Source organism: Typopeltis vanoorti, chromosome 1 (genome assembly GCF_054136105.1).
Source record: "Typopeltis vanoorti isolate ZY-2024b chromosome 1, IOZ_Tvanoo_1.0, whole genome shotgun sequence".
Taxonomy (NCBI): domain Eukaryota; kingdom Metazoa; phylum Arthropoda; class Arachnida; order Uropygi; family Thelyphonidae; genus Typopeltis; species Typopeltis vanoorti.
Window position 1 is genome coordinate 26,573,644 of NC_143549.1, and position 13,563 is coordinate 26,587,206.

The window sequence follows — 13,563 nt, forward strand, 5'->3', positions numbered from 1 at the left end:
TAAAATTTTCTTCCCTCATTATGTATCATTCATCTGATGCCTTACCCCCCCCCCACTTTTGAAAATTCATTTTGACCACTTTGACACTTCTTATTTGTCTTGAAGGTTTGATTTCTGCAATCTTAACAGTGAAGTAATCTTCCTTGGTGATTTTAGTGTCTGCAACTCCAATAGGCTCTCTTCTTTCCAATTCCACTAATCAAGATAAGCCGAACAAATAAGGCTGAGGTATTCACTGAAAGCAGTCATATTGTTCATCTACCAACCAGAATACCCGACAATCTTCCACTTACTTCGATTCTTAACCAGTTTTCTGCTCAGATATGCTGTTCATATTACTGGTCCTTTTTGCTATTTCAGATTATAATCTCATACAAGTGTCATTTCTAGTGGAATACTCTTCTTTCAGCCATTCACCACTTCATATCCCTTGGCACAACATTGCCAAGTAGGAAGACCGAGACTTCTTTTCATAGTCAGACTACTGACTGTTTCCATTTCTCAGATGTACATATTTGTCGTGATCATGTTGCAGAAATCATCTGTGTTAAAATGAAGATCTTCATCCCCACTCTTCATAATTACCATCTAGTATTCAAGTATTGGTTTTTCAAAAAAAAAGAAAAAAAAGTGTACCAGGCAGTCCAAGAAGAAAAAGAAGATTAAAAAATAAGTCTCCTGACACATAAACTCTTTCATTAGGCCTCATTCACAGCTTACAATGAAGCCTGCACACACTTTACAATCATTGACAGGCTAAGTCTGACTTTCAAAAGGCTAAATGTACAAAATTAAATGTATTCACCCCATTCCAATATTTTTATTATTATTGCATTCTCCATGGAGTTAACAGACTCATTGTGGGAGGTTCATTCAACTCGCAACATATTTATCATAATGAATCTTAAAATCTTGAAAGTTTATTTTTCACTTGGTTAGAGTATAATAAATTTAGTTTAATCCTTTATCCAAGTGTGAGCAAACAAAGTTTGCACCTGAAAGTATCTTCAGGACTGGGGTAAGGTGGTACAACACCAGGGCACTCCTTGCAAAGATGGAGCAAGCTACCAACACTCCTATATCAGTATCTCCCATAATGCAAAACACATCTCCTTGTGGATATGTCTAATGGTATGCATTAAGGGAAGGACCACAACCCATACTAGTTTCGACCTTTATTGAGGTCTCTTCAGTGAGAGCCAGGCACAAGTGGAGATACCAAGCAGAAGCATTAGCAGGTCATCTCTACCTATAGGAGTTGCCAAATGGTGTGCCACCCTTTTTTAATAAATTACTCTGGATTTAGAGAAAGATGTTGAAATTTCAACAAAAAATAAACTTTCAACATCTTTCTCTAAATCCAGAGTAATATATTAAAAAAGAGTGGCACACCATTTGCCAACTCCTATAGGTAGAGATGACCTGCTAATGCTTCTGCCTGGTATCTCCACTCGGGCCTAGCTCCCACTGAAGAGACCTCAGTAAAGGTCGAAACTAGTCTGGGTAGTGGCCCTTCCCTTAATGCATAACAGTAGACATATCCACAAGGAGATGTGTTTTGCATTATGGGAGATACTGAGATAGGAGTTTGGTAGCTTGCTCCACCTTTGCAAGGAGTGTCCTGGTGTTGTACCACCTTACCCCAGTCCTGAAGATACTTGCAGGTGCAAACTTTGTTTGCTCACACTTGGATAAAGGATTAAACTAAATTTATTAGAATCTTAAAATCCTTAACACTCCTTGCATTTATAACATATTCCTGTAATGCATTGTTCACTCACAAATCTCTGTGTAAAAAATCTACTCCTTCAATCCCCTCTTCACCACTCTCTTACATAAGTTCAAGAGAAGACCTCTGGTTTTCCTTCTCTTGCCTTCTGCATTTTGTAATCCCCTCTGGTTTAATCCAATAAAATCCTCTCACTAACTTAAATTTCTCTATCATATCACCTCTTTTTCTCCTATCCACCAAACTCTGCAATCTACATTTCTTCAGCTTTCCTCCATAGCCAGCATTCCAAAGTCCTGATATTGTCTTAGTCACTCGTCTCTGGACCTTCTCCAATGTTTCAACACCACACTAAAAAGCAGGTGACTTGATCTGAGCATAATAGTCCAAGTATGGTCTGACCAGTGCTATATACAGTGGCACAAACCACTTCCTTTTCCCTACACATTAGAGCACTTCTTATCATAGCAGCACTACGATGTGCAGCCTTTGCAAAGGCTGCACTATAATGTGCAACCTTTGCAACACTTGCAACATGCCCTCAAAACTTCAGTTCTACTGTCAGCCATCACTCCTAAATCTTGTATTTCATCCTCTTCCTGTAGTACAGTACCATAAATATAATACACAGCCTTATATTTCTGCACTCTAACACACCTTGCACTTATTAATGTTAAAACTACAACCCCACTCCTTTGTCCAAGTCAAATTTCCCTTCAGATCTTCCTGAAGGGAAATAACATCACCAGTGTTACTCTTAATTCTCCCTAACTTTGCATTATCAGCAAACAAATAAAGGTCCCCAGTCAGTCCACATGATATATCATGTGGGCTGTCTGGGTATCTGACATTTACAAACCAGCTTAACAGCTGGTCCCAAGAACAGAGCCCTGGGGAACACCAGTTGTTATCCTCCTTCTTTTGAGACATTTCTCCATCATAAACAACTTGCTGGTATCGTTTATAGAGCCAATCACTCTGCTCCATCTAACCAGTATACTATCTATCATTAATCTATAATCTCTGCAGCTTGTACAGCAACTTATTCTATCAAATGCTTTTGCAAAGTCCAAGAATATCACTGTATATGATTTTTCCCTTATCTAACACACTCGTTACCTTATCATAAAATGCAAGTAAATTGCTAAAACAAGACCTACCCTTTATAATCCATGCTGACCATCATAAAGAATGTATATCCATCTACATAATCCTGTATTCTATTCCTAACCAATCTCTCCAACACCTTAACCACAACCACAGACTGGCCTATAGTTGGAGACTTCTGTCTTAGAACCATGCTTGTGGAGTGGTACTATTTTGTCTTCTTTCCACTCCTTAGAACTCGACCCATTTCAAGACGTTCATTAAGTAACCAGGTCAAGGGCATAGCTAACTGTTTTGCACATTCCTTAAGAATATGCAGTGATATGTCATCCATTCCCACAGCCTTATTAACATCTAACCCAATCAACACTTGATATACCTCTGATTCTTTCACTTCCAATTTTCCTAATACTCCTCTTCTATACATTGCATGTCAACATTTATACCAGTATGATATACATTGATAAAGTGCTTGTTCAATAATTCCACTATATCCTTTGCAACCATTATTCTGCTACCATGACTATCCCCAGTGCACACCTGCCATAATTATTCTTTCTCTTGTTTGCCATATAGCAAAAAAATTCCCTGGAGTTAACTTGACCTAACCAGCTAATCTCCTCTCATACAGGAAGTATGAAAGGAGATTAGAGGAGAGAAATAATTCATCTTCCTAGCCTGTACTTTCTAGCCTTTACTCTTCATGGAACTGATCACCACCCACTGTCTTGTATCTCCTCCACAGCATTTTCTTTTCCAACACAGCTTGCTTGATTTCACTGTTCATCCATTTCACTCCTACTCTATTTACTTACTTAACCCTTGGTATGGGTTAAATTAGCTGTATACAAGACAGTGTTCAAACCAGTTTTAACTTATGGATCTGAGAGCTGGGTCAGAAGTAAAACACTTGACCAAAGACTATAGACCAGAGATATGAGAATCCTGAAAAAGATTAGAGGCATGAACAGATGTTATCAATAGCAATATCATATTAAAAACGAGGATATTAGGAAAGAACTTGACATTGTCAGCATCCAGGAATGTGTTAGCAGAGCTAATCTCAGGTGGTATGGTCATTTAAACAGAATGGGCGCAGAAAGATTGGCAAAACAAGTGTTCTCTACCAGGTTGGCAGGAAAACGACCCAGAGGAAGACCAAGATATAGGTGGATTGATACGGTACAAAGTGCCTTAGACGATAGAAATATAAGATCTGATAATGTTGGAGTCTTGACAAGTAACAGACTGATCTGGAGGAAAATTGTAGATAGGAAGTTAGTAATGATGTAAATTTTTTGTGTAGTACTATCATATCTTGTACACCCCCTTGAGGGTACATGGCAGGAATTTGATGATGATGATGATGATGATCCTTGGTATGCAGTTATACATTGCTTGTATCAGATACTGCCTTGTGAATTTCCATGCATTGTCAAAATTGTTTTGCTGAGCTCATCTATACAATATACTGATGCTAACCTGACTATAGAGTTTGCTATAATCACCCGTTTTATACCTTCACATATATCCACTTTTGGAGTATCCATTTCTTGTTTTCCCACATCCCAAACAAGTACTTGATGATCACTCTCACTAACTAGCAGCAGTCAACACCACATTAACAACTATATCTTGCGAAGATATCATCTAATTCAAAACATGAAAGCTTCTAGTTGCTTCAGTCACATGCTGCTTAAGATATTTATCTCTCAGAAATTCTACAAACTCACTCTCCTTGTTCCTACACACTATGTTCTCCTTCCATTCTATTAATTCCTTCTTCCATTCATTAATATACAAATTAAATAACAGTGGTACCAAGACTGTTTTTCCATATACAACCTTACTGATACCTGACTGAGTTGCCTATCCAATTCACTAATCTATCATTCCATCTCTTGGTGCTGTAAAATCTGCTGGGACAATTTCTGCCCATTTGTACTTTTGTTTCTCTCTCTCTCTCTCTCACACACACACACACACACACACACACACACACACACACACACACACACACACACACACACACACACACACACACACACACACACACACACACACACACACATCATTACAGTGTAGCAGCATCACCTAAAGATTTCTTGTCAACTTTAATTTATTATCTTTAACACCAGACCTACATGCAGTCAAAAGACTCATTGCAGGAGGTACACACTGTTATAAACAAAGCATCAAACTGTGCTTTAAACTCATTCAGCCTCATTTACCACATCAGGCAATGCATTCCAATATACTCACCAACCACACTCTATGCAAAGAACATGTTCCTTATGTCCCTACTCACATCGTTCTTATACAGCTTTCAGGAATGCCTCCTTGTTCTATCCCATCCTTTATTATATGAAAAATTTCTTCCACATTGATCTGGTAACAACCCTTTACCAACTTAAATGTTTCAATCATACTGCCTCTCTTTTCTCATTACTCTCCCAGTTTTGCATCATCCTCAAACAGTTGTATATCACCAGTTAAACCCATCCCAATATCATCAATATACAAATTCAACAACAATGGTACCAAGATTGCACCATCATACACAATTGCTGATACCTGTCTGAGAGCCAGTTACATATCATCATCATCATCATGAACTATGGGCTCTCTGCCCGTTGGTGTCTGATGCCTCCTTCACTATTTTCTTCCACCTTTCTTTGTCCAGTGCACAATGTCACAGTTTCTGTACATCCATTCCACACTAGTCCTTTATGTCGTCTATCTATTCTCTGCATGGTCTACCTCTTCTGTTTACACCATCCATAGTAAAGACATTCAAGCATGAATGTCTTTATCTTCCAGTCCCCACTCATTCTGCAGATGTGTTGAAATAATTGCAGCTTCCGTTTTATAATCTTCTGCATTATATTCTCCTTTGGTTGTATATATCAGTTACATATCCAACTCACTAATCTATGATTCACTCCCTCTGCGTCAACTTGTCATGTAGCAATCTATCAAAGGCATTTGAAAAATCTAAGTATACCACTGTATATGCATCTCCCTTGTCCAATACTTCTGTGACCTTGTTATAGTACATAAGCAAGTTTGCAAAATGCAACTTCCCTATAACAAACCCATGCTGACAAGCACAAAGAATGCCACCATTAGTAACCCAGTTTTGTATCCTATCTCTCACCATCCTCTCCAAATCAGCATATAATTTGTAGCCTTAGCCTTATCACCACCTTTGCAAACAATTTTACCTTCCTCCCATTCCATTGGAACTTGTGCTGTTGCAAGACTCTTGTTAAACAGGTAGACCAAGGCTCATGTGGTGATATATCATCAAGTTTTATTGCCTTATTGGCATCTAGCTTACTTAATTCCTCATATGTGCATGGATAGTTTTGAAAAATCCATGCAGTTATTGCACTTGACATTTCCATAGCATTTGATGATTTGATATTGAAGGCTTCTCAGTAACTACTGCCTTATGGTCTGACTTCCACCTTTTTATAATCAGTTTTCCAGTTTTCTAGTGGGTCATTCATTGCATGTAATGGCAGAAGATGTTTTCTCTTCACATTTATTTTTCTATTAATGAAATTGTTCTTCAGGCCACTTTTATTTCACCTATACTGTTATACATAATGACCTTCTCTCTCTCTCTCTCTTACTCACACCTCAAATGCTATCCATAGCTTTGATTCCCTCCAACTTGTGTGATAATTTTCTATAATTACCGTATATGTCAGCATATAAGACGAGTTTTAGGCTATTTTTAGATTCTAAGCTTATGTCAGTTGTATAAGTGACCCCTCCCAATTTCTTCTTTCTTGTATTAATGCAATGTTAGGTATTGTTGTCTAAAGGTAGTAAGAGTGTGCTAGTTTGAAGTACAGGTCATGAAAAAATCAAGGTTTACGGTTGTGTTGTCATGTTTGGTAACAATGGAACCAAGTTAAAACTAATGGTTATCTTCAAATGTAAAACTAAACCTAAGATAAAATTTCCTTCAGGTGTTTTTGTACATTTTCACGAAAAAGAATGGATGGGCAAAAATGGTGTGAAATTATGGATAAATAATGTGTGGAACACTCGACCAGGCAGTATAATGAAGAAACACAGTTTATTAGTATGGGATATGTTTTGTAGTTATTTAACTGAGAATACTAAAAGTCTTCTAGAAAAAAATAACCCAAAAAATTGCTGTTGTACCAGGTGGTTTAACTTCTATATTGCAACCACTAGACATCTGCTTGAAGATCAGATGCGAGAAGAGTGGAATAAATGGATGTTGACTGGTGAAAAATCATTTACAAATGGTGGATCTATGCACACTGCATCACTTGATATGTTGTGCAATTTTGTGATCAAAGCATGGAATAAAATAAAAATAGAGACTGTAATAAAATCATTTAAAAAAGTGAGGTATCTCTAATCTCATGGATGGTATGGAAGATGATTTGTTGTAGGACACTGATGACTATGAAAATGAAACCAATTCACTGCAGATTTTGTTTGTAACTACCTAAATGTTCATCCAAGAAATTAAGCTCCCCTTTTTATACTCGCCATATAAGATGACTCATAATTTCGAGAGGTTTTCGGTGATATTTGAGAGTTGTCTTATACATTGACATATACAGTAGTATCCTAAACTCTGATCTCCACACCATCCTTGAACGGAGTGATAATTTAGTCAGCTTCAGTGATCCTAAAACACAGTTTTGTATTTTTAACTTCAGTTCTTTTTCTGTTATCTTTGTAATGCTCAGCTTAATGGGCAAGACCAGATTTCTCTTTTCATTCTGATACTCACTTATCCTAGCCTTTCCTGATACAGATACATTGCTTCTGTAGCATCCTCAACCTACAAAAATCTGTCCTTGAGTATAGCAATGAAAGTTATTCAGCATTAATTATTTAAAAAATAACTAATATTGGATTTATTTTTAGCGACTTACAACTGTTATGAATTCATGCCTTTAAATATTGTTTTTGTAATTATAGGGAAAAGAAAACTGTTACTTGTGTTATATGTATTGCTTGTTATGACAGCAGTGCATACATACCAGAACAATGATGGGTAAATGCAGTGTGTGTGTGGGATTTTGTTTGTTGCAGCATGTGCAAAATGTATTTGTTTTGAAGGATGAAAGATTTGTGGAAAGAGTGATAGTAGTGAGTACATGTGCAGGAAATGCTTTGAGAGTACACACCAGAGGTGTGGAGAGAATAATGACAGCAAACAAAATGTAATTGAGAATGTTGGTATGATTTTGTTCAAAGTAAGGTGATGGAAGTGTTTGAGTAAAAGTGAACAGGTTTTAAGCGATAGTATGAAAGAAAAGGTAGTAGATAATGAGAATGATTAGATAATAACAACAAAAGAGTTAGTGCACTTATTGGTGTCCTGCAGGGGACAAAACATGAGATTACGAGGTTGAAGAAATGCCTGGTGAGTGATTGGTAGATAAGCATAATTATTATTAGTATTATTATCCCAAGACCTCATGCAGTCAAACACACATCTAGGAGGTCCTTTTGTCACTCACTCACTCACTCACTCACTCACTCACACACACACACACACACACACACACACACACACACACACACACACACACACACACACACACACACACACACACCTCATCATACCACACCTTAAACTCATTCAAACTCTCTGTATGTAGACACCATCCTCTCAGGCAAGGCATTCCAATCATTCAGAACTCTGCATGCAAAAAAACCTGCTTCTCTCACTCTCCTGTTCACAGCCTCCTTATACAGCTTCCAGGGATGATCTCTGGTTTTCCCTGATCTCCAACTGTTTTCTGTAAAACCTCTCCAACATTGATTCTGTAACAACCCCTTACTAACTTGTAGGTATCTATCACATCACCCCTCTTCCTCCTATCCAATAAACTCTGTAAATTGCATCTTCTCAACCTTTCCTCATATTCGACATTCCAGAGATCAGAAACTACCTTAGTCAGTTGCTTCTGGACCCTTTCCAACATCTCTTTGTCCTTTTGAAAACCAGGTGACCAAATCTGTGCACAGTAGTCCATGTATGGTCTAATCAGAGCCTTATATAATGGAACAAGAATCTCCTTATTTCTACAAAGTGTCCTCTGCATCATTCCCAGAATTCGTTATGTTGTTTTCACATTTTTGGCATTGTGTGCCCTAAATTTAAGATCCTTATCCACTAACAGCCCAAAATCTCTTATTTCCTCCACCTCAAAAGTATATTCCTACCAAGCATAAATTCTACACCCCTTCTTTGTTTCTCAAATTTTAAACCCTTACATTTTGCAACATTGAACTTGCATCTCCATTCCCATTCAATCAATTTATTCAAGTCTTCTTGTAAGGACAACACAACATCTTCACTACTCTTCATAGTTCTTCCCAACTTTGCATCATCTGCAAACAACTGAATATCACCATCCAAATCTTTGCTAATATCATTAACATACAGGTTAAACAGCAATGGCTCTAAAACAGATCCTGAGGCAAACCACTAGTGACTTTTCTCTTTCAGGATATTATACAACCATACACAACTTGCAGATACCTATCAGATAGCAAATCTCCAATTCAGTGCACTAATCTAAGATCCAACTCCGTGTGCTCTGCTTTGACTATCAACTTATCATGCAGTAATCTATCAAAAGTCTTTGCAAAATCTAAGTATACTACTATGTATCCCTCTCCTCTGTCCAAGGAAGCAGTCATCTTATTGTAATAAGTAGATTATTAAACATGACCTTCCTTTCCATGCTGTCCATCAAAGATAATACTATTGTATTCAACTCAATTCTGGATCCTAGTTCTCACCAGCTTCTCTGTCAACTTAACCACAACACCTGACACACAGATAGACCTAGAATTTTATGCTTGAGTTCTATCACCTCCCGTATGAAGCGGCACAATCTTGCCCTCCTTCCACTCTTTTGAAACTCGACTCGTTGCAAGACTAATATTAAAAAAATGTGTAAATGCAGGTGCCAACTGTCTAGCACATTCCTTCAGAATACATGGTGATATATTATCAAGTCCCACAGCCTTATTAACATCAAGTTTGCTCAATTCCCCTTATACCTCTTGCTCACTTACAGTCAGTCTCTCTTCCCCATCATTACCTGCTCTCAAACTATCCACGATGTCACATTCATAAGAATGAAAGACCTTTATGAACTTCTCATTAAGTATCACCACTATATCTTCTGCAGCAGTTGTTCTTATACCATTTTTTCCAATCTATGTTATTCTTTCATAATCATTTTCTTTCTTTTTTTTTTTTTTTCTGGCTGCATATAGAAAGAACTCCCTAGGAGTTTTGGCTTCATTAGTTAACTGCTGCACATACATCATTTTTTCTCCCAACCAAGTCACTCTTCTTGCCTGGTCTTTGTAATCCTCATGGAATTGGTTATTACCACTTCTCTTATGCTGCCTCCATAATGCCTTTTTCTTCTGTATTGCATGTTTAATCTCTTCATTCATCCATATTTTCACACCTACCTTATTTAACTTTCTGACCCTTGGAATACATTTAGACATTGCTTTTACTAGGTAGTTCTTGAATATCCCCCAAGTTGCATTGATCTTTTTTTCCAGCTACTTCACATTCCATGCTACACCTACAAGCTGTCTCCAGAGATCCTCATATTCGCCAGCCTTCTAGTTCCACACATGTACCCTTTTCTCACAGAGGTCCTCACACTGCTGGAAACCACCAGATAATCACTTCATGGTCACTGTCACCAACTTGAGGATGATTTGATACCTCATTTATAATTACATCCTCTGATGAGATGATCAAATCCAAGACCCTCAATCTTCGTGTGCCCTCTTTTACATACTCTTTCAGGTAGTTGTTTCTCAAAAACTCTAGAAACTCATTTTCTCTACTTCCTGTTGCTATCTCATCATCTTAGTCTATATTGACATAGTTAAAATCACCCATAATAATCGCCGTTTTCTTATTTGTTTGCTAATTTGATTATACTTTTTATAGTCACTGCCATCCAGATTACCAGGTCTATAACAACATCCAACTAAATATTTCATTCTATTCACCTCTATCTAACACAATACTGCATCAAAACCACCATTTCCCTCTTGCATCTCTACCTTGTATGGACATAACTCTCTTTCTATCATCAATAGCACTCCACTTCCCTTTTTACCCTTGCTGTCTTCATGAAATACATAATATCCTTACCCTTCTATCTCTATTCCTGTCTGAATATCATCCTCATCCCACCATGTCTCACTTATTCCAACAATTTTTGGGTGAACAGACTCAATTAATGCAGCCATTTCATTTGCCTTGTTTCTTACACTTCTCGCATTTATATACAAACACAGCAGCTTTTTTCCTGAAGCTATAGCTAGTTCCACTGATACCACTTATTTGATGTGACTTTTCCCTTAATGCATAACATCAGACATATCCGCAAGGAGATGTGTTCTGCATCATGGGAGATACTGAGATAGGAGTGTTAGTAGCTTGCTCCACCTTTGCAAGGAGTCGCCCTGGTGTTGCACCACCTTACCCCAGTCCTGAAGATACTTTCAGGTGCAAACTTTGTTTGCTCACACTTGGATAAAGGATTAAACTAAAATTATTATAAGAGTGTAATTATTTTGGAAGAAGAAATGGTAACAGGAAAAGAGAGAAATGTGACCTTGGCACATGCATGAATGTGCTTGAGGTCACATTTCTGGCAGAAGTGAATGAGAAGAAAAGAAAGAGAGAGAGAGAGATGTGTCTGCTATCTGATAGCATAGGCTCTGCATGAGCACGTTATGGAGGTTGAGGACAAGTTGTGTTAGTTTGATAAATGGATGACAGCACTTAGGTAAGGATGATGGTGTACATCATTTTATTTAGAGTTAGGTGTTTCAAGAAATTGTTGTTCAGTGAGAGTTCAGATTAGATAGAGTCAGAGAAAATAGTCTTTCAGGCTATTTGCTGGAGGCAGCCTTGAAGCGAGTGAGTGGAAGAATGATAATGAGGTGTTGAATGTAGCTTTTCCTGAGTAGGTTACATAGCACAAAGTATGAGGGAGGCTGAGTGCCAAAGAAGATCATCCTCCTTCAAGTCTCATTATTGCTCATGATCTTTGCCATTTAATTGACCATTGCAATAAATTTCTCCTTTATATTCAGCTTTCTATAGTCAGTGAGATAGAATGCGATGTGTATTCTATTTTATAGTGAGTGACTTGAGGAACAGGATGTGGGAAGTATTTTTCAAATTATAGTTGAAGAACTGAATCTAAAAACCATAGTAATTCAGCAAAAAAAGACTGGAATGCAGAGAGCAGGTCATTTGAGACTGTCTGCTGTGAGATGAATGCCAAATAGGACAACATATATTGGTTATTGCTGCAGGCCAGGAGTTGCAGGGAAAGGCATGGAAGATATGCATAAGCAAATTAGTGCACTGCTTCCAAGAGGTGTAATTATTTTGGAAGAAGAAATGGTAACAGGAAAAGAATGAAACAGAATTTATGCATCTGCTAAGAGATAATTACTTGAGATAGCATGTTATGGATGGGACAAGAGATGAGACAATGCTAGATCTGATAATAGCATCAGAGAACCTCATCAGTAACCAAGCTAGCAGCATTGTCTCTGATTGGGAAGAATGATCATGCAATCTTGACTGGGAATTTTCAGTAAAGAAGGAAGGAGGTGGTGTATGTGGAATTACAAAGCCGGAGATTATGTCACACTGAGGAGTCAACTTGGAGTAGTGCCATGGTATAAGAATCTAGAGAAGAATGTTTAATAGTGCATGGAAAATGTATGAATAAAAAAAGGCAAGGGATATTTCAAGAAATCAGTATCAGACTGTATACTCATAGACAGGAGGATAAATGATAGAAGTCAGATAGATGGATAACCTCATTTAGTGGGAGTTCCAGACAAAGAAAAACGTTTTGGATATATAAAAGTTGTATGTTAAGAGAGAGAGAAAAAACATTTGGCAAATTCACGAATAGTACTTCAGGCTAGAAGAGTTACCCATATGGAAAAGAAGGAGGACAAGCAAAAACTGATTGTAACAGGAGACTAACTGAGCTGGCTGAAGCAAACCCAATGAATTCTTTTGCTATATGACAAGTAAAAAGAACAATTATAGAACAATAATTTATGAGTGCTGATAGTAGGGAGGTAACAGAAGCAGACAAAATAGTTATTGAGCAATCATTTTGCAAGGATGTGCATTTCAGGTAGAGATGGTGCAGTGTCTAATGTGACATTTACTGATACAAATACTCACATCAGTGAATGTCATAATGTCATAGAGGTAAATGAATTGGAGATGCTTGGTATATCACAGAACCTTAATGCAAATAATCTTGTGGGATAATCTGTGTATTATAAATGTGAGTGAGAGAGAAAGAGATGTGTCTGCCACCATGATAGGATAGGCTCTGCATGAGCACATTGTGGAGATTGAGAACACATTGTGATTAGTTTGATAAATGGACGACAGGACATAGGTAAGGATGATGGTGTACATTTGTGCAAGAAAATTAGTCAAATTATAGACCATTTGGTCATGGAACTCCCTTTATGCAAGAACTATTTTGTCCTCTTTCCATTTGTTCAAAGGGAGCTCCATGACCAAATGGTCTATAATTTGCTACCTCTGTCTTGGCTCTTCCTCAGGAGTGGTGGCTAAGGCATTCAAGAAGTTGTTAAAAAAACAGAGAGGAATGCGTGGAAAGAAATAT

General features: G+C 37.6%; 1 protein-coding gene across 1 annotated transcript in view; it reads left to right on the top strand.

Moving 5' to 3' along the window:
* Positions 1–13,563, top strand: part of LOC150109852 (A disintegrin and metalloproteinase with thrombospondin motifs 9-like) — a 605,150-nt gene that overhangs the window by 152,888 nt on the left and 438,699 nt on the right. The gene's annotated exons all lie outside the window — the stretch shown is intronic.